Here is a 22,672-nt window from a genome sequence, read left to right on the forward strand (position 1 = left end):
CTTTAAAGGTAGTAGTAAAAATATGAATATTTAAAAGCCAATAGCTTGATCAAAAGGACTCGAATTTCGATATGGCATACCTTTACAAGCTTGTGGAATTATTATACTGTTATCCGACTTAAACATTTAAATTTAAAGGTAGTCAAAAATATGACCGTTTTTATTTCATTGGTTTTAATTTTGCGAAGGCTTACAGAAATGGGCCTTCTTTCTATCTTTAAAAGCCCATAGCTTGGTCAAAAGGACTCGGATTTCGATATGGCATACATTTTTGGACTTGTGAAATGTTTATGTTGTTATCTGCATTGAAACATTTAACTTTAAAGGTTGAAAGAATATGAACGTTTTTATGTCATTGATTTTATTTTTGCGAGGGTTTACAGAAATGGGACTTCTTTCTATCCTTAAAAGCCAATAACTTGATCAAAAGGACTTGAATGTGGAATTATTATACTGTTATCCGCACTTAAACATTTAAATTTAAAGGTAGTCAAAAATATGACCGTTTTTATGTCATTGGTTTCAATTTTGTGAAGGCTTACAGAAATGGGCCTTCTTTCTATCTTTAAAAGTCCATAACTTGGTCAAAAGGACTCGGATTTCGATATGGCATACCTTTATGGGCTTGTGGGATGATTATGTAGCTATCTGCACTAAAACATATAACTTTAAATGTAGTTAAAAATATGACCGTTTTTATGTAACTGATTTTAATTTTGCAAAGGTTTATACAAATGGGCGTTCCTCCATCTTGAAAAGCCCATAACTTGGTCAAACGGGTTCGGATTTCGATAAGGCATACCTTTATGGGGTTAAGGGACAATTATGTTGCTATCTGCATTAAAACATTTAACTTTAAAGGTAGTAAAAATATGAACGTTTTTATGTCATTGATTTTAATTTTGCGAAGGTTTACAGAAATGGGACTTCTTTCTATCCTTAAAAGCCAATCAATCAAAAGGACTCGAATTTCAACATGGCATACCTTTACAAGCTTGTGGAATTATTATACTGTTATCCGCACTTAAACATTTAAATTTAAAGGTAGTCAAAAATATACCGTTTTTATGTCATTGGTTTTAATTTTGCGAATGCTTACAGAAATAGGCTTTCTTTCTATCTTTAAAAGCCCGTAACTTGGTCAAAAGGACTCGGATTTCGATATGGCATACCTTTATGGGCTTGTGGGACAATTATGTTGCTATCTGCATTAAAACATTTACCTTTAAAGGAAGTAGAAATATGAACGTTTTTATGTCATTGATTATAATTTTGCGAAGGCTTACAGAAATGGGATTTCTTTCTATCCTTAAAAGCCAATAACTTGATCAAAAGGACTCGAATTTCGATATGGCATACCTTTACAAGCTTAAGGAATTATTATACTGTTATCCGCACTTAAACATTTACATTTAAAGGTAGTCAAAAATATGACCGTTTTTATGTCATTGGTTTTAATTTTGCGAAGGCTTACAGGAATGGGCCTTCTTTCTATCTGTAAAAGCCCATAACTTGGTCAAAAGGACTCGGATTTCGATATGGCATACCTTTATGGGCTTGTGGGATGATTATGTTGCTATCTGCACTAAATAATATATCTTTAAAGGTAGTAGAAAATATTACAGTTTTATGTCATTATTTTAATTTTGCGAAGGTTTACAGAATTGGTCCTTCTTTCGATCTTTAAAAGCCCATACCTTGGTCAAAAAGACTCTTATTTCGATATGGCATACCTTTTTGGGCTTGTGAAATGCTTATGTTGTTATCTGCATTAAAGCATTTAACTTTAAAGGTAGTAAAAATATGAACGTTTTTATGTCATTGATTTTAATTTTGCGAAGATTTACAGAAATGGGACTTCTTTCTATCCTTAAAAGTCAATAAGTTGATCAAAAGGACTCGAATTTCGATATGGCATACCTTTACAAGCTTGTGGAATTATTATACTGTTATCCGCACTTAAACATTTAAATCTAAAGGTAGTCAAAAATATGACCGTTTTTAAGTCACTGATTTTAATTTTGCAAAGGTTTATACAAATAGGCGTTCCTCCATATTTAAAAGCCCATAACTTGGTCAAACGGATACGGATTTCGATAAGGCATACCTTTATGGGCTTGTGGGACAATTATGTTGCTATCTGCATTAAAACATTTCACTTTAAAGGTAGTAAAAATATGAACGTTTTTATGTCATTGATTTTAATTTTGCGAAGGTTTACAGAAATGGGAGTTCTTTCTATCCTTAAAAGCCAATCAATCAAAAGGACTCGAATTTCGATATGGCATACCTTTACAAGCTTGTGGAATTATTATACTGTTATCCGCACTTAAACATTTAAATTTAAAGGTAGTCAAAAATATACCGTTTTTATGTCATTGGTTTTAATTTTGCGAAGGCTTACAGAAATGGGCCTTCTTTCTATCTTTAAAAGCCCATAACTTGGTCAAAAGGACTCGGATTTCGATATGGCATACCTTTATGGGCTTGTGGGATGATTATGTTGCTATCTGCACTAAAACATATAACTTTAAAGGTAGTAAAAAATATGACCGTTTTTATGTCACTGATTTTAATTTTGCAAAGGTTTATACAAATGGGTGTTCCTCCATCTCTAAAAGCCCATAACTTGGTCAAACGGGTTCAGATTTCGATAATGCATACCTTTATGTTTTGTGGGACAACTATGTTGCTATCTGCATTAAAACATTTACCTTTAAAGGTAGTAGAAATGTGAACGTTTTTATGTCATTGATTATAATTTTGCGAAGGATTACAGAAATGGGACTTCTTTCTATCCTTAAATGCCAATAACTTGATCAAAAGGACTCGAATTTCGATATGGCATACCTTTAAAGCTTGGGGAATTATTATACTGTTATCCGCACTTAAACATTTAAATTTAAAGGTAGTCAAAAATATGACCGTTTTTATTTCATTGGTTTTAATTTTGCGAAGGCTTACAGAAATGGGCCTTCTTTCTATCTTTAAAAGCCCATAACTTGGTCAAACGGACTCGGATTTCGATATGGCATACATTTTTGGGCTTGTGAAATGCTTATGTTGTTATCTGCATTGAAACATTTAACTTTAAAGGTAGTAAAAATATGAACGTTTTTATGTCATTGATTTTAATTTTGCGAGGGTTTTCAGAAATGGGACTTCTTTCTATCCTTAAAAGCCAATAACTTGATCAAAAGGACTCGAATGTGGAATTATTATACTGTTATCCGCACTTAAACATTTACATTTAAAGGTAGTCAAAAATATGACCGTTTTTATGTCATTGGTTTTAATTTTGCGAAGGCTTACAGAAATGGGCCTTCTTTCTATCTTTAAAAGCCCATAACTTGGTCAAAAGGACTCGGATTTCGATATGGCATACCTTTATGCGCTTGTGGGATGATTATGTTGCTATCTGCACTAAAACATATATCTTTAAAGGTAGTAAAAAATATGACAGTTTTATGTCATTATTTTAGTTTTGCGAAGGTTTACAGAAATGGTCCTTCTTTCGATCTTTAAGAGCCCATACCTTGGTCAAAAGGACTCGTATTTCGATATGGCATACCTTTTTGGGCTTCTGAAATGCTTATGTTGTTATCTGCATTAAAACATATAACTTTAAAGGTAGTAAAAAATATAACCGTTTTTATGTCACTGATTTTAATTTTGCAAAGGTTTATACAAATGGGCGTTCCTCCATCTTTAAAAGCCCATAACTTGGTCAAACGGATTCGGATTTCGATAAGGCATACCTTTATGGGCTTGTGGGACAATTATGTTGCTATCTGCTTCAAAACATTTAACTTTAAAGGTAGTAAAAATATGAACGTTTTTATGTCATTGATTTTAATTTTGCGAAGGTTTACAGAAATGGGAGTTCTTTCTATCCTTAAAAGCCAATCAATCAAAAGGACTCGAATTTGGATATGGCATACCTTTACAAGCTTGTGGAATTATTATACTGTTATCCGCACTTAAACATTTAAATTTAAAGGTAGTCAAAAATATGACCGTTTTTATGTCATTGATCTTAATTTTGCGAAGGTTTACAGAAATGGTCCTTCTTTCGATCTTTAAAAGCCCATACCTTGGTCAAAAGGACTCTTAATTCGATATGGCATACATTTTTGGGCTTGTGAAATGCTTATGTTGTTATCTGCATTAAAACATTTAACTTTAAAGGTAGTAAAAATATGAACGTTTTTATGTCATTGATTTTAATTTTGCGAAGGTTTACAGAAATGGGACTTCTTTCTATCCTTAAAAGTCAATAAGTTGATCAAAAGGACTCGAATTTCGATATGGCATACCTTTACAAGCTTGTGGAATTATTATACTGTTATCCGCACTTAAACATTTACATTTAAAGGTAGTCAAAAATATGACCGTTTTTATGTCATTGGTTTTAATTTTGCGAAGGCTTACAGGAATGGGCCTTCTTTCTATCTTTAAAAGCCCATAACTTGGTCAAAAGGACTCGGATTTCGATATGGCATACCTTTATGCGCTTGTGGGATGATTATGTTGCTATCTGCACTAAAACATATATCTTTAAAGGTAGTAAAAAATATGACAGTTTTATGTCATTATTTTAGTTTTGCGAAGGTTTACAGAAATGGTCCTTCTTTCGATCTTTAAGAGCCCATACCTTGGTCAAAAGGACTCTTATTTCGATATGGCATACCTTTTTGGGCTTTTGAAATGCTTATGTTGTTATCTGCATTAAAACATATAACTTTAAAGGTAGTAAAAAATATAACCGTTTTTATGTCACTGATTTTAATTTTGCAAAGGTTTATACAAATGGGCGTTCCTCCAGCTTTAAAAGCCCATAACTTGGTCAAACGGATTCGGATTTCGATAAGGCATACCTTTATGGGCTTGTGGGACAATTATGTTGCTATCTGCATCAAAACATTTAACTTTAAAGGTAGTAAAAATATGAACGTTTTTATGTCATTGATTTTAATTTTGCGAAGGTTTACAGAAATGGGAGTTCTTTCTATCCTTAAAAGCCAATCAATCAAAAGGACTCGAATTTGGATATGGCATACCTTTACAAGCTTGTGGAATTATTATACTGTTATCCGCACTTAAACATTTAAATTTAAAAGTAGTCAAAAATATGACCGTTTTTAAGTCACTGATTTTAATTTTGCAAAGGTTTATACAAATAGGCGTTCCTCCATATTTAAAAGCCCATAACTTGGTCAAACGGATACGGATTTCGATAAGGCATACCTTTATGGGCTTGTGGGACAATTATGTTGCTATCTGCATTAAAACATTTCACTTTAAAGGTAGTAAAAATATGAACGTTTTTATGTCATTGATTTTAATTTTGCGAAGGTTTACAGAAATGGGAGTTCTTTCTATCCTTAAAAGCCAATCAATCAAAAGGACTCGAATTTCGATATGGCATACCTTTACAAGCTTGTGGAATTATTATACTGTTATCCGCACTTAAACATTTAAATTTAAAGGTAGTCAAAAATATACCGTTTTTATGTCATTGGTTTTAATTTTGCGAAGGCTTACAGAAATGGGCCTTCTTTCTATCTTTAAAAGCCCATAACTTGGTCAAAAGGACTCGGATTTCGATATGGCATACCTTTATGGGCTTGTGGGATGATTATGTTGCTATCTGCACTAAAACATATAACTTTAAAGGTAGTAAAAAATATGACCGTTTTTATGTCACTGATTTTAATTTTGCAAAGGTTTATACAAATGGGTGTTCCTCCATCTCTAAAAGCCCATAACTTGGTCAAACGGGTTCAGATTTCGATAATGCATACCTTTATGTTTTGTGGGACAACTATGTTGCTATCTGCATTAAAACATTTACCTTTAAAGGTAGTAGAAATGTGAACGTTTTTATGTCATTGATTATAATTTTGCGAAGGTTTACAGAAATGGGACTTCTTTCTATCCTTAAATGCCAATAACTTGATCAAAAGGACTCGAATTTCGATATGGCATACCTTTAAAGCTTGGGGAATTATTATACTGTTATCCGCACTTAAACATTTAAATTTAAAGGTAGTCAAAAATATGACCGTTTTTATTTCATTGGTTTTAATTTTGCGAAGGCTTACAGAAATGGGCCTTCTTTCTATCTTTAAAAGCCCATAACTTGGTCAAACGGACTCGGATTTCGATATGGCATACATTTTTGGGCTTGTGAAATGCTTATGTTGTTATCTGCATTGAAACATTTAACTTTAAAGGTAGTAAAAATATGAACGTTTTTATGTCATTGATTTTAATTTTGCGAGGGTTTTCAGAAATGGGACTTCTTTCTATCCTTAAAAGCCAATAACTTGATTAAAAGGACTCGAATGTGGAATTATTATACTGTTATCCGCACTTAAACATTTACATTTAAAGGTAGTCAAAAATATGACCGTTTTTATGTCATTGGTTTTAATTTTGCGAAGGCTTACAGAAATGGGCCTTCTTTCTATCTTTAAAAGCCCATAACTTGGTCAAAAGGACTCGGATTTCGATATGGCATACCTTTATGCGCTTGTGGGATGATTATGTTGCTATCTGCACTAAAACATATATCTTTAAAGGTAGTAAAAAATATGACAGTTTTATGTCATTATTTTAGTTTTGCGAAGGTTTACAGAAATGGTCCTGCTTTCGATCTTTAAGAGCCCATACCTTGGTCAAAAGGACTCGTATTTCGATATGGCATACCTTTTTGGGCTTCTGAAATGCTTATGTTGTTATCTGCTTTAAAACATATAACTTTAAAGGTAGTAAAAAATATAACCGTTTTTATGTCACTGATTTTAATTTTGCAAAGGTTTATACAAATGGGCGTTCCTCCATCTTTAAAAGCCCATAACTTGGTCAAACGGATTCGGATTTCGATAAGGCATACCTTTATGGGCTTGTGGGACAATTATGTTGCTATCTGCTTCAAAACATTTAACTTTAAAGGTAGTAAAAATATGAACGTTTTTATGTCATTGATTTTAATTTTGCGAAGGTTTACAGAAATGGGAGTTCTTTCTATCCTTAAAAGCCAATCAATCAAAAGGACTCGAATTTGGATATGGCATACCTTTACAAGCTTGTGGAATTATTATACTGTTATCCGCACTTAAACATTTAAATTTAAAGGTAGTCAAAAATATGACCGTTTTTATGTCATTGATCTTAATTTTGCGAAGGTTTACAGAAATGGTCCTTCTTTCGATCTTTAAAAGCCCATACCTTGGTCAAAAGGACTCTTAATTCGATATGGCATACATTTTTGGGCTTGTGAAATGCTTATGTTGTTATCTGCATTAAAACATTTAACTTTAAAGGTAGTAAAAATATGAACGTTTTTATGTCATTGATTTTAATTTTGCGAAGGTTTACAGAAATGGGACTTCTTTCTATCCTTAAAAGTCAATAAGTTGATCAAAAGGACTCGAATTTCGATATGGCATACCTTTACAAGCTTGTGGAATTATTATACTGTTCTCCGCACTTAAACATTTACATTTAAAGGTAGTCAAAAATATGACCGTTTTTATGTCATTGGTTTTAATTTTGCGAAGGCTTACAGGAATGGGCCTTCTTTCTATCTTTAAAAGCCCATAACTTGGTCAAAAGGACTCGGATTTCGATATGGCATACCTTTATGCGCTTGTGGGATGATTATGTTGCTATCTGCACTAAAACATATATCTTTAAAGGTAGTAAAAAATATGACAGTTTTATGTCATTATTTTAGTTTTGCGAAGGTTTACAGAAATGGTCCTTCTTTCGATCTTTAAGAGCCCATACCTTGGTCAAAAGGACTCTTATTTCGATATGGCATACCTTTTTGGGCTTTTGAAATGCTTATGTTGTTATCTGCATTAAAACATATAACTTTAAAGGTAGTAAAAAATATAACCGTTTTTATGTCACTGATTTTAATTTTGCAAAGGTTTATACAAATGGGCGTTCCTCCATCTTTAAAAGCCCATAACTTGGTCAAACGGATTCGGATTTCGATAAGGCATACCTTTATGGGCTTGTGGGACAATTATGTTGCTATCTGCTTCAAAACATTTAACTTTAAAGGTAGTAAAAATATGAACGTTTTTATGTCATTGATTTTAATTTTGCGAAGGTTTACAGAAATGGGAGTTCTTTCTATCCTTAAAAGCCAATCAATCAAAAGGACTCGAATTTGGATATGGCATACCTTTACAAGCTTGTGGAATTATTATACTGTTATCCGCACTTAAACATTTAAATTTAAAGGTAGTCAAAAATATGACCGTTTTTATGTCATTGATCTTAATTTTGCGAAGGTTTACAGAAATGGTCCTTCTTTCGATCTTTAAAAGCCCATACCTTGGTCAAAAGGACTCTTAATTCGATATGGCATACATTTTTGGGCTTGTGAAATGCTTATGTTGTTATCTGCATTAAAACATTTAACTTTAAAGGTAGTAAAAATATGAACGTTTTTATGTCATTGATTTTAATTTTGCGAAGGTTTACAGAAATGGGACTTCTTTCTATCCTTAAAAGTCAATAAGTTGATCAAAAGGACTCGAATTTCGATATGGCATACCTTTACAAGCTTGTGGAATTATTATACTGTTATCCGCACTTAAACATTTAAATTTAAAGGTAGTCAAAAATATGACCGTTTTTATGTCACTGATTTTAATTTTGCAAAGGTTTATACAAATGGGCCTTCCTCCATCTTTAAAAGCCCATAACTTGGTCAAACGGATTCGGATTTCGATAAGGCATACCTTTATGGGCTTGTGGGACAATAATGTTGCTATCTGTATTAAAACATTTAACTTTAAAGGTAGTAAAAATATGAACGTTTTTATGTCATTGATTTTAATTTTGCGAAGGTTTACAGAAATGGGAGTTCTTTCTATCCTTAAAAGCCAACCAATCAAAAGGACTCGAATTTGGATATGGCATACCTTTACAAGCTTGTGGAATTATTATACTGTTATCCGCACTTAAACATTTAAATTTAAAGGTAGTCAAAAATATGACTGTTTTTATGTCATTGGTTTTAATTTTGCGAAGGCTTACAGAATGGGCCTTCTTTCTATCTTTAAAAGCCCATAACTTGGTCAAAAGGACTCGGATTTCGATATGGCATACCTTTATGGGCTTGTGGGATGATTATGTTGCTATCTGCACTAAAACATATAACTTTAAAGGTAGTAATAAATATGACCGTTTATATGTCACTGATTTAAATTTTGCAAAGGTTTATACAAATGGGTGTTCCTCCATCTCTAAAAGCCCATAACTTGGTCAAACGGGTTCGGATTTCGATAAGGCATACCTTTATGGGCTTGTGGGACAATTATGTTGCTATCTGCATTAAAACATTTAACTTTAAAGGTAGTAAAAATATGAACGTTTTTATGTCATTGATTTTAATTTTGCGAAGGTTTACAGAACTGGGACTTCTTTCTATCCTTAAAAGCCAATAACTTGATCAAAAGGACTCGAATTTCGATAGGGCATACCTTTACAAGCTTATGGATTTATTATACTGTTATCCCCACTTAAACATTTAAATTTAAAGGTAGTCAAAAATATGACCGTTTTTATGTCATTGGTTTTAATTTTGCGATGGCTTACAGAAATGGGCCTTCCTTCTATCTTTAAAAGCCCATAGCTTGGTCAAAAGGACTCGGATTTCGATATGGCATACATTTTTGGACTTGTGAAATGCTTATGTTGTTATCTGCATTGAAACATTTAACTTTAAAGGTTGAAAGAATATGAACGTTTTTATGTCATTGATTTTATTTTTGCGAGGGTTTACAGAAATGGGACTTCTTTCTATCCTTAAAAGCCAATAACTTGATCAAAAGGACTCGAATGTGGAATTATTATACTGTTATCCGCACGTAAACATTTAAATTTAAAGGTAGTCAAAAATATGACCGTTTTTATGTCATTGGTTTCAATTTTGTGAAGGCTTACAGAAATGGGCCTTCTTTCTATCTTTAAAAGCCCATACCTTGGTCAAAAGGACTCTTATTTCGATATGGCATACCTTTTTGGGCTTTTGAAATGCTTATGTTGTTATCTGCATTAAAACATATAACTTTAAAGGTAGTAAAAAATATAACCGTTTTTATGTCACTGATTTTAATTTTGCAAAGGTTTATACAAATGGGCGTTCCTCCATCTTTAAAAGCCCATAACTTGGTCAAACGGATTCGGATTTCGATAAGGCATACCTTTATGGGCTTGTGGGACAATTATGTTGCTATCTGCATCAAAACATTTAACTTTAAAGGTAGTAAAAATATGAACGTTTTTATGTCATTGATTTTAATTTTGCGAAGGTTTACAGAAATGGGAGTTCTTTCTATCCTTAAAAGCCAATCAATCAAAAGGACTCGAATTTGGATATGGCATACCTTTACAAGCTTGTGGAATTATTATACTGTTATCCGCACTTAAACATTTAAATTTAAAAGTAGTCAAAAATATGACCGTTTTTATGTCATTGATCTTAATTTTGCGAAGGTTTACAGAAATGGTCCTTCTTTCGATCTTTAAAAGCCCATACCTTGGTCAAAAGGACTCTTAATTCGATATGGCATACATTTTTGGGCTTGTGAAATGCTTATGTTGTTATCTGCATTAAAACATTTAACTTTAAAGGTAGTAAAAATATGAACGTTATTATGTCATTGATTTTAATTTTGCGAAGGTTTACAGAAATGGGACTTCTTTCTATCCTTAAAAGTCAATAAGTTGATCAAAAGGACTCGAATTTCGATATGGCATACCTTTACAAGCTTGTGGAATTATTATACTGTTATCCGCACTTAAACATTTAAATTTAAAGGTAGTCAAAAATATGACCGTTTTTATGTCACTGATTTTAATTTGGCAAAGGTTTATACAAATGGGCCTTCCTCCATCTTTAAAAGCCCATAACTTGGTCAAACGGATTCGGATTTCGATAAGGCATACCTTTATGGGCTTGTGGGACAATAATGTTGCTATCTGTATTAAAACATTTAACTTTAAAGGTAGTAAAAATATGAACGTTTTTATGTCATTGATTTTAATTTTGCGAAGGTTTACAGAAATGGGAGTTCTTTCTATCCTCAAAAGCCAACCAATCAAAAGGACTCGAATTTCGATATGGCATACCTTTACAAGCTTGTGGAATTATTATACTGTTATCCGCACTTAAACATTTAAATTTAAAGGTAGTCAAAAATATGACTGTTTTTATGTCATTGGTTTTAATTTTGCGAAGGCTTACAGAAATGGGCCTTCTTTCTATCTTTAAAAGCCCATAACTTGGTCAAAAGGACTCGGATTTCGATATGGCATACCTTTATGGGCTTGTGGGATGATTATGTTGCTATCTGCACTAAAACATATAACTTTAAAGGTAGTAATAAATATGACCGTTTATATGTCACTGATTTAAATTTTGCAAAGGTTTATACAAATGGGTGTTCCTCCATCTCTAAAAGCCCATAACTTGGTCAAACGGGTTCGGATTTCGATAAAGCATACCTTTATGGGCTTGTGGGACAATTATGTTGCTATCTGCATTAAAACATTTAACTTTAAAGGTAGTAAAAATATGAACGTTTTTATGTCATTGATTTTAATTTTGCGAAGGTTTACAGAAATGGGACTTCTTTCTATCCTTAAAAGCCAATAACTTGATCAAAAGGACTCGAATTTCGATAGGGCATACCTTTACAAGCTTATGGATTTATTATACTGTTATCCCCACTTAAACATTTAAATTTAAAGGTAGTCAAAAATATGACCGTTTTTATGTCATTGGTTTTAATTTTGCGATGGCTTACAGAAATGGGCCTTCCTTCTATCTTTAAAAGCCCATAGCTTGGTCAAAAGGACTTATGTTGTTATCTGCATTGAAACATTTAACTTTAAAGGTTGAAAGAATATGAACGTTTTTATGTCATTGATTTTATTTTTGCGAGGGTTTACAGAAATGGGACTTCTTTCTATCCTTAAAAGCCAATAACTTGATCAAAAGGACTCGAATGTGGAATTATTATACTGTTATCCGCACGTAAACATTTAAATTTAAAGGTAGTCAAAAATATGACCGTTTTTATGTCATTGGTTTCAATTTTGTGAAGGCTTACAGAAATGGGCCTTCTTTCTATCTTTAAAAGCCCATTACTTGGTCAAAAGGACTCGGATTTCGATATGGCATACCTTTATGGGCTTGTGGGATGATTATGTGCTATCTGCACTAAAACATATAACTTTAAAGGTAGTAAAAAATATGACCGTTTTTATGTCACTGATTTTAATTTTGCAAAGGTTTATACAAATGGGCGTTCCTCCATCTTTAAAAGCCCATAACTTGGTCAAACGGATTCGGATTTCGATAAGGCATACCTCTATGGGCTTGTGGGACAAATGTGTTGCTATCCGCATTAAAATATATAACTTAAAAGGTAGTAAAAAATATGACCGTTTTTATGTCATTGATTTAAATTTTTTTATCTGCATTAAAACATTCAACTTTAAAGGAAGTAAAAATATGACCGTTTTAATGTCATTGATTTTAATTTTGCGAAGGCTTACAGAAATGGGCCTTCTTTCCAAAGGATTCTTTCAAAAGGACTCGGATTTCGATATGGCATACCTTTATGGGCTTGTGGAATGATTATGTTGCTATCTGCACTAAAATATATAACTTTAAAGGTAGTAAAAAATATGACAGTTTTTATGTCATTGGTTTTAATTTTGCGAAGGTTTACAGAAGTGGGCCTTCTTTCCATCTTTAAAAGCCCATAACTTGGTCAAACGGACTCGGATTTCGATATGGAATACCTTATGGGCTTTTGGAATGATTATGTTGTTATCTGCATTAAAATATATAGCTTTAAAGGTATTAAAGAATATGACAGTTTTTATGTCATTGATTTTAATTTTGCGAAGGTTTACAGAAATGGGCCTTCTCTCCGTCTTTAAAAGCCCACAACTTGGTCCAAAGATTTCGAATTTCGATATGGCATACCTCTATGGACTTGTGGAATGATCATGTTTTTATCCGCATTAAAATATACAACTTTAAAGGTGGTTAAAATGTGACCGTTTTCATGTCATTGTTTTTAACTTTGCGAAGGTTTATAGAAATGGGCCTTCCTCCATCTTTAAAAGCCCATAGCTTGGTCAAACGGACTCGGATTTCGATATGGCATACCTTTATGGGCTTGTGGAATTATTATGTTGCTATCTGCATTAAAATATATAACATTAAAGGAAGTAAAAAATATGACCGTTTTTATGTCACTGATTATAATTTTGCGCAGGTTTACAGAAATGGGTCTCCTTTTAAGCTTTAAAAGCCCACAACTTGGTCAAAAGGACTCTGATTTCGATATGGAATACCTTTATGGGCTTGTGGAATGATGATGAATGTTATTATCTGCATTAAAACATTAACCTTTAAAGGTAGTAAAAAATATGACCGTTTTTATGTCATTGACTTTAATTTTGCGAAGGCTTACAGAAATGAGTCTTCTTTCGATCTTTAAAAGCCCATTCCTTGGTCAAAAGGACTCTGATTTCGATATGGCATACCTTTATGGGCTTGTGAAATGCTTATGTTGTTATCTGCATTAAAACATTTAACTTTAAAGGTAGTAAAAATATGAGCGTTTTTATGTCATTGATTTTAATTTTGCGAAGGTTTACAGAAATGGGACTTCTTTCTATCCTTAAAAGCCAATAACTTGATCAAAAGGACTCGAATTTCGATATGGCATACCTTTACAAGCTTGTGGAATTATTATACTGTTATCCGCACTTAAACATTTAAATTTAAAGGTAGTCAAAAAAATTACCGTTTTTATTTCATTGTTTTTAATTTTGCGAAGGCTTACAGAAATGGGCCTTCTTTCCATCTTTAAAAGCCCATTACTTGGTCAAAAGGACTCGGATTTCGAAATGGCATATCTGCTATCTGCATTAAAATATATAACTTTAAAGGTAATAAAAAATATGACAGTTTTTATGTCATTATTTTAATTTTGCGAAGGTTTACAGAAATGGTCCTTCTTTCGATCTTTAAAAGCCCATACCTTGGTCAAAAGGACTCTTATTTCGATATGGCATACCTTTTTGGGCTTGTGAAATGCTTATGTTGTTATCTGCATTAAAACATTTAACTTTAAAGGTAGTAAAAATATGAACGTTTTTATGTCATTGATTTTAATTTTGCGAAGGTTTACAGAAATGGGACTTCTTTCTATCCTTAAAAGCCAATAACTTGATCAAAAGGACTCGAATTTCGATATGGCATACCTTTACAAGCTTGTGGAATTATTATACTGTTATCCGCACTTAAACATTTAAATTTAAAGGTAGTTAAAAACATGACCGTTTTTATGTCATTGGTTTTAATTTTGCGAAGGCTTACAGAAATGGGCCTTCTTTCTATCTTTAAAAGCCCATAACTTGGTCAAAAGGACTCGGATTTCGATATGGCATACCTTTATGGGCTTGTTGGATGAATTTGTTGCTATCTGCAGTAAAACATATAACTTTAAAGGTAGTAATAAATATGACCGTTTATATGTCACTGATTTAAATTTTGCAAAGGTTTATAGAAATGGGCGTTCCTCCATCTTTAAAAGCCCATAACTTGGTCAAACGTATTCGGATTTCGATAAGGCATACCTTTATGGGCTTGTGGGACAATTATGTTGCTATCTGCATTAAAACATTTAACTTTAAAGGTAGTAAAAATATGAACGTTTTTATGTCATTGATTTTAATTTTGCGAAGGTTTACAGAAGTGGGACTTCTTTCTATCCTTAAAAGCCAATAACTTGATCAAAAGGACTCGAATTTCGATATGGCATACCTTTACAAGCTTATGGATTTATTATACTGTTATCCGCACTTAAACATTTAAATTTAAAGGTAGTCAAAAATATGACCGTTTTTATGTCATTGGTTTTAATTTTGCGAAGGCTTACAGAAATGGGCCTTCCTTCTATCTTTAAAAGCCCATAACTTGGTCAAAAGGACTCGGATTTCGATATGGCATACCTTTATGGGCTTGTGGAATGATTATGTTGCTATCTGCACTAAAACATATAACTTTAAAGGTAGTAAAAAATATGACCGTTTTTATGTCACTGATTTTAATTTTGCAAAGGTTTATACAAATGGGCGTTCCTCCATCTTTAAAAGCTTATAACATGGTCAAACGGATTCGGATTTCGATAAGGCATACCTTTATGGGCTTGTGGGACAATTATGTTGCTATCTGCATTAAAATATATAACTTTAAAGGTAGTAAAAAATATGACCGTTTTTATGTCATTGATTTTAATTTTGTTATCTGCATTAAAACATTCAACTTTAAAGGAAGTATAAATATGACCGTTTTAATGTCATTGATTTTAATTTTGAGAAGGCTTACAGAAATGGGCCTTCTTTCCATCTTGGTCAAAAGGACTCGGATTTCTATATGGCATACCTTTATGGGCTTGTGGAATGATTATGTTGCTATCTGCACTAAAACTTATAACTTTAAAGGTAGTAAAATATATGACTGTTTTTATGTCATTGGTTTTAATTTTGCGAAGGCTTACAGAAATGGGCCTTCTTTCTATCTTTAAAAGCCCATAACTTGGCCAAAAGGACTCGGATTTCGATATGGCATACCTTTATGGGCTTGTGGGATGATTATGTTGCTATCTGCACTAAAACATATAACTTTAAAGGTAGTAAAAAATATGACCGTTTTTATGTCACTGATTTTAATTTTGCAAAGGTTTATACAAATGGGCGTTCCTCCATCTTTAAAAGCCCATAACTTGGTCAAACGGATTCGGATTTCGATAAGGCATACCTTTATGGGCTTGTGGGACAAATGTGTTGCTATCTGCATTAAAATATATAACTTAAAAGGTAGTACAAAATATGACCGTTTTTATGTCATTGATTTAAATTTTGTTATCTGCATTAAAACATTCAACTTTAAAGGAAGTAAAAATATGACCGTTTTTATGTCATTGATTTTATTTTGCGAAGGCTTACAGAAATGGGCCTTCTTTCCATCTTTAAAAGCCTATACCTTGGTCAAAAGGACTCGGATTTCGATATGGCATACCTTTATGGGCTTGTGGAATGATTATGTTGCTATCTGCACTAAAACATATAACTTTAAAGGTAGTAAAAAATATGACTGTTTTTATGTCATTGATTTTAATTTTGCAAAGGTTTATCAGGGTGACTTCAGCTTACATGGCCTTCGAGAAGGAAGACCCCCCAGACGAGCTTGTCCGGACACTGGTCAAAGATAGCGAGGCGCTCAAAATAGGACTGGTAATCGGCTGCGACGCAAACGCTCACCACACTCAGTGGGGAAGCCCAACAAGCAACAACAGGGGTGAGTCTCTTTTTAACTTCATCCTTGGCTCAAATCTATTTCTATGCAACAGGGGTAATACCCCCACCTTTATCACAAAAAATAGCCAAACAGTCATTGACCTTACCATGGTGTCAGGTAATCTGCTAGAAGCAGTCAGAAACTGGGAAGTCTCAAACGAACACTCTTTCTCTGACCATAGATTTATAGAAACCACTTTATCGCTAGACCCTCCTACTCCAGCTGAATTCGTCAACCTTAGACGTACCAACTGGCGCGCTTATAGGGAAGCCCTACTAAACATTCTTCCAATAGAACCACCAAGTGACAACAGTGATATACTCAGCCTTGATAACATAGTAGGGATGTTCACGAATGCCTGCAACTCGGCTTTCGAAGCAGCCCACCCTAAACGCAAACCGAGAGGAACCAGAAAGCCTCCTTGGTGGACACAGAAACTTTCAGAACTCAGATCCAGTTGCAGAACCCTTTTTAACAGGGCAAAAGCAGGAAATGAGGATCTAAAATGGCAACAGTACAAGTTAGAACTAGCCTCCTACAAGAAGGCCATAAGGAAAGAAAAAAGATCAGCTTGGCAGACCTTCTGCTCAAACATAGAGGAAACAGCCGATGCAGCTCGGCTTAGGAAGATCCTCTCCAAAACAACCCCCTCCCTGGGGTACCTTCAAAAACCAGATGGCTCGTGGACAGACTCTAGTGAGGAGTCCCTAAGCCTACTACTAGACACCCACTTTCCGGGTAGTCTCCCGGTAGAACGTCTCCCAGGAAATCATGCAGGTCTAAGCATTGACTTGGAAACGCTTCTTTCCGAACGCAACATAAGTTGGGCCATAAACAGCTTCAAACCCTTCAAATCACCAGGACCCGATCATCTCTCACCTGCGCACATCCAACACGCAGGTCAACTTGCCATTAACTGGCTAAAGACAATTTTCCGTACCATTCTTAGGATAGGAACGTTGCCATCATCATGGAGGGAAACAAAGGTAGTCTTTATACCCAAAGCGGGCAAAGCCTCGCACACGACGACGAAAGATTTTAGGCCCATAAGTCTGACATCCTTTCTCCTTAAGAGCTTCGAGCGACTGATTGGACTGCACATCAGGTCAGTCATGGACTCGAAACAGTTATCAGCAGCGCAGCATGCATATTCAAAAGGCAAATCCACCGAATCAGCTCTACACGCGGTAGTCAGCCAAATCGAAAAGTCACTCAATCACAAGGAATACGAACTTGCTGCATTCCTGGACATAGAGGGCGCTTTCAACAATGTTCTCCCTACAGCCATAACCGAATCCCTCACCGACCTGGGTGTTGAGATCCAAATCGTGGAGTTAATCCATAAATTGCTGATGAGCAGAATGGTAACCTCCACGCTAGGAATCTCAACACAAACAAGGTTCGTGGAACGGAACTGGTGCTGTTTACAAACAGATACAAGATTCCTCAACTAAACCCACCAATATTAAATAACTGCTCTCTCTCCTTCAGTAACAACGCCAGGTATTTGGGGTTAATATTAGATAAGCGTTTGACATGGAGACTAAACAGCCAAGAGAGAACGAGGAAGGCAACAATTGCCCTCTACTCCTGCAAAAAGGCCATCGGAACGAAATGGGGCATGTCCCCAAAAATCGTCAACTGGATACACACAGCGATGGTTAAGCCTATTCTGCTCTACGGAGTGTCAATATGGTGGCCCGCGCTAATGAAGCAGACAACCACAACAAACCTAAACAAGGTACAACGAATGGCATCCTTATGCATAAGCGGAGCCCTTCGCACCACCCCCAACGAGGCGCTAAATGCTATTCTGAACCTTCCAAGTCTGGACTTAGCCGGCATGGAACGAGCTAAGATAGCTGCGGTTCGGATGAGGGACTTAGGGCAGTGGAAGCCCCAAATATACGGTCATGCCAGGATACACCAGCAGGACACAATGATCCCACCCAGTACAGATCTATGTAAACCTATTGAATACATCCACACCCCCTTTGAAGCCTTGCTCCCAACCAGAGAAGACTGGGAACAAGGCCAGCCGGGCCCTACAGAGGCAGTCAATTTCTACACTGACGGCTCAAAATTAAATAATCAAGTCGGAGGAGGTATATACTCCGAACAACTTAATATCAGGAAATCCTTCAGACTTCCGGATCACTGTAGCGTCTTCCAGGCGGAAGTATTTGCCATAATTGAAGCTTTGATGCTTCTGAACGATGCAAACTGTCAGAATAAACTGATTAACATCTATAGTGATAGTCAAGCGGCTATCAGGTCGATTATCTCGACCAATACAAACTCCCACACCATATCAAACTGCCGCAAATCTCTGCACGAGATGGCTCTGCAGTTTAAAATTTACCTGATTTGGGTCCCGGGTCACCGGAACATTACAGGCAACTGTATTGCAGATGAGCTGGCCAGGCATGGCACTACCGTTCCTCTCCTTCCGGACAAGGAGAACATCGGTATGCCGATGGCCACCTGCAAGCTTAACATTAGAAATCAATACAAGAAACTTGCGAGCCTAGCATGGACACATGTTAAGCACTGTCGCATTTCTCGCCAGACATGGCCAATCATCGACGCGAAGAGAACTTCGGAACTATTAAGACTAAACCGTACCGAGTGCGGAATGGTAATACGAGTGTTAACAGGCCACTGGTTGGTTGGCACACACGCAAGCAGATTGGGCGCGCCCCGAAACGGTTTCTGCAGAAGCTGCAGGGACGAGGAGGAAGAGGAAACGGTGGAACACCTGATCTGTTCCTGCCCGGCCCTGTGCAGATCTAGACTGTACCACTTAGGGAATCCCTTCATGAACAGTCTATCCGAACTGGCGAACATAAGCCTAAAACGAATAATAAAATTCATTAAAGCAACCGGATGGGAATTATGCTAAGCCAGCTGCAATAATGGCAGCAGATTTTTAAGAAAGGGGATACAGATCCACGCGGTACCACAATGGACCTTTTAAGGACTAAGTGTGTCAATGATTTGGCAGCCGCTCTAACCTAACCTAACCTAAGGTTGATAGAAATGGGCCTTCCTCCATCTTTAAAAGCACATAACTTGTTCAAACGGATTCGGATTTCGATAAGGCATACCTTTATGGGCTTGTGGGACAATTATGTTGCTATCTGCATTAAAATATATAACTTTAAAGGTAGTAAAAAATATGACCGTTTTTATGTCATCGATTTTAATTTTGTTATCTGCATTAAAACATTCAACTTTAAAGGAAGTAAAAATATGACCGTTTTTATGTCATTGATTTTAATTTAGCAAAGGCTTACAGAAATGTGCCTTCTTTCCATCTTTAAAAGCCCATAACTTGGTCAAAAGGACTCGGATTTCGATATGGAATACCTTTAAGGGCTTTTGGAATGATTATGTTGTTATCTGCATTAAAATACATAGCTCTAAAGGTATTAAAGAATATGACAGTTTTTATGTCATTCATTTTAATTTTGCGAAGGTTTACAGAAATGGGCCTTCTCTCCGTCTTTAAAAGCCCACAACTTGGTCCAAAGAACTCGAATTTCGATATGGCATACCTCTATGGACTTGTGAAATGATCATGTTGTTATCCGCATTAAAATATACAACTTCAAAGGTGGTTAAAAATGTGACCGTTTGCATGTCATTGATTTAAACTTTGCGAAGGTTTATAGAAATTGGCCTTCCTCCATCTTTAAAAGCCCATAGCTTGGTCAAACGGACTCGGATTTCGATATGGCATACCTTTATGGGCTTGTGGAATTATTATGTTGCTATCTGCATTAAAATATATAACATTAAAGGAAGTAAAAAATATGACCGTTTTTATGTCACTGATTTTAATTTTGCGCAGGTTTACAGAAATGGGTCTCCTTTTAAACTTTAAAAGCCCACAACTTGGTCAAAAGGACTCTGATTTCGATATGGAATACCTTTATGGGCTTGTGGAATGATGATGAATGTTGTCATCTGCATTAAAACACTAACCTTTAAAGGTAGTAAAAAATATGACAGTTTTTATGTCATTGACTTTAATTTTGCGAAGGCTTACAGAAATGGGGCTTCTTTCGATCTTTAAAAGCCCATTTGACCAAGGGGTCAAAAGGACTCTGATTTCGATATGGCATACCTTTATGGGCTTGTGAAATGCTTATGTTGTTATCTGCATTAAAACATTTAACTTTAAAGGTAGTAAAAATATGAGCGTTTTTATGTCATTGATTTTAATTTTGCGAAGGTTTACAGAAATGGGCCTTCTTTCTATCCTTAAAAGCCAATAACCTGATCAAAAGGACTCGAATTTCGATATGGCATACCTTTACAAGCTTGTGGAATTATTATACTGCTATCCGCACTTAAACATTTAAATTTAAAGGTAGTCAAAAAAATGTAGTAGGACATATACTGACATGGCCCACTGTACGACATATGATGTAATATATTAAACGACACCCACTGTACTTTAGAATAAGCGGGAAACCTTGTTTAAGTTAACTGTAAACGTTATATTGTCATCCCTTTCTACCAAGTACTGCAGCATAGGAGATCGCAGATACGTATACCTGCCTCGCTCACACGGATGAGCGAGAAGTAGGAAGAGGGAGAATCGTTGCGACACTCTGTGTTATACGTTCGAAGGAAGCGGTTGTGAAATTAAGAAATAAAGAGTTAAAACTAAAGCTATCGCCGGAGTACATTTATTGCCTATTACAATATCAGAAGTGGTTCTTACTCAAAATGCCTGACATAGATTTTAATCAATTCACGGTCGTTCAGTTAAAAAACTGGCTAAATGTGCTCGGGCTGCAAACCTCAGGCTCGAAAGCAGAATTGATGGTGCGTCTGCAGACCCTATCATCATTGGCACGTGGTGATCCACCAAATGGAGCCTCATTCAACAGCCAGCAGCCGCTAGAAACCGAATTAGAGGGAGCCGCATCATTGCCGCTGCAACAACATTTGGAAGGCGCACAGGAAGCTCTGTTCGACTCCGGTACGATGACGTCACAGGCAGTGGACGATATACGCACGGAGAACGTTTCTCTGGTAGATGTCGAAAGGGTGAAGCTGCAGAAAATTCTCGACGAAATCGACGCAAACAAGGCCATATTGCAACAGCTTCAGGCGGAGATCGCTGACGTCACCAGGGACAAGCCAAATCATGCTCAGCAAGTCCATGACGTCATCGAATGCAGCATCGAAACTTCTGGCAACCCTAACAGTTTCGCTTGCATTGACGCTGTTAACGCTAACAGCCCCAGGGTTAACAGCGCCAGGGATAACTTTGATATCGATAATTCTAGTGTTGGGAAGCACGCCACAGACAGTGCTGATCAATGCCAGTTTACAAATGTAAACAAATTGTTACAATCTCCCGCAACAACACTCGCATTGGCAAAGGAGGTAACGATGGACTACGACGGCAACTCGTGTGCCCGTAACTGGGTCACACAGCTGCAAAACATTGCGCAGGTGTACAACTTGGACTCGTTTGGTGTGCGCATGCTTCTTATTGCCAAACTAAAAGGAAAAAACGCAAACGCAACACGCATTTTGGAGCCAACCGACCACCTTTGATCCTAGCATTTGCAACTAAGATGTCAAAGGGGGAGCTGAGGAACGCGTTCCAAAATCGTCAGTGGCGTTCAGGAGAAAGCTTCGCTTCTTATTTCGAGGAGAAAGTTATGCTGGCCAACGATATAAACATCGACAAGAAGGAGCTCCTCGAAAACATCATCGAAGGAATTCCAGCACCGGGGCTACGCGACCAAGCTCGCATACAATGTTTCGCCGAACCTGGGCAGATTTTGAAAGCCTTCTCTGCAATCCGTTTACCTGAACGAAAGCAGGAGGTCAATTCTTCGCAGCGCTCTTCCGGAAAGATTGCTGACACAAAGGACTTCCGTTGCGCCAATTGCAACTCAAAGGGCCACTACGCCAAGGACTGCCAGAAACCGAAACGAGAGCCCGGATCATGCTACGCATGTGGCAAATTTGGACACTTTGTGGGTCAGTGCCCTGAGCGTAAAAGCGCAAATGCAAATAAATACGTAAGATACAAATATTTTTTTGCAACAGTCCTAAAACCCCATTAATTGCAGCATGCCTCATAGACACTGGCAGCCCAATATCATTCGCCAAAACAGCCGTTATTTCCTCTAAAATTAAGATGGAGTTCGTCTCCGAAAACTACTTTGGGCTGAACAAAAGCCAACTGAAAATTTATGGAAGAATGCTTTGTTACATAATTAAAAATCGATT

This window comes from Drosophila suzukii, chromosome 3, assembly GCF_043229965.1.
Source record: "Drosophila suzukii chromosome 3, CBGP_Dsuzu_IsoJpt1.0, whole genome shotgun sequence".
Classification (NCBI taxonomy): domain Eukaryota; kingdom Metazoa; phylum Arthropoda; class Insecta; order Diptera; family Drosophilidae; genus Drosophila; species Drosophila suzukii.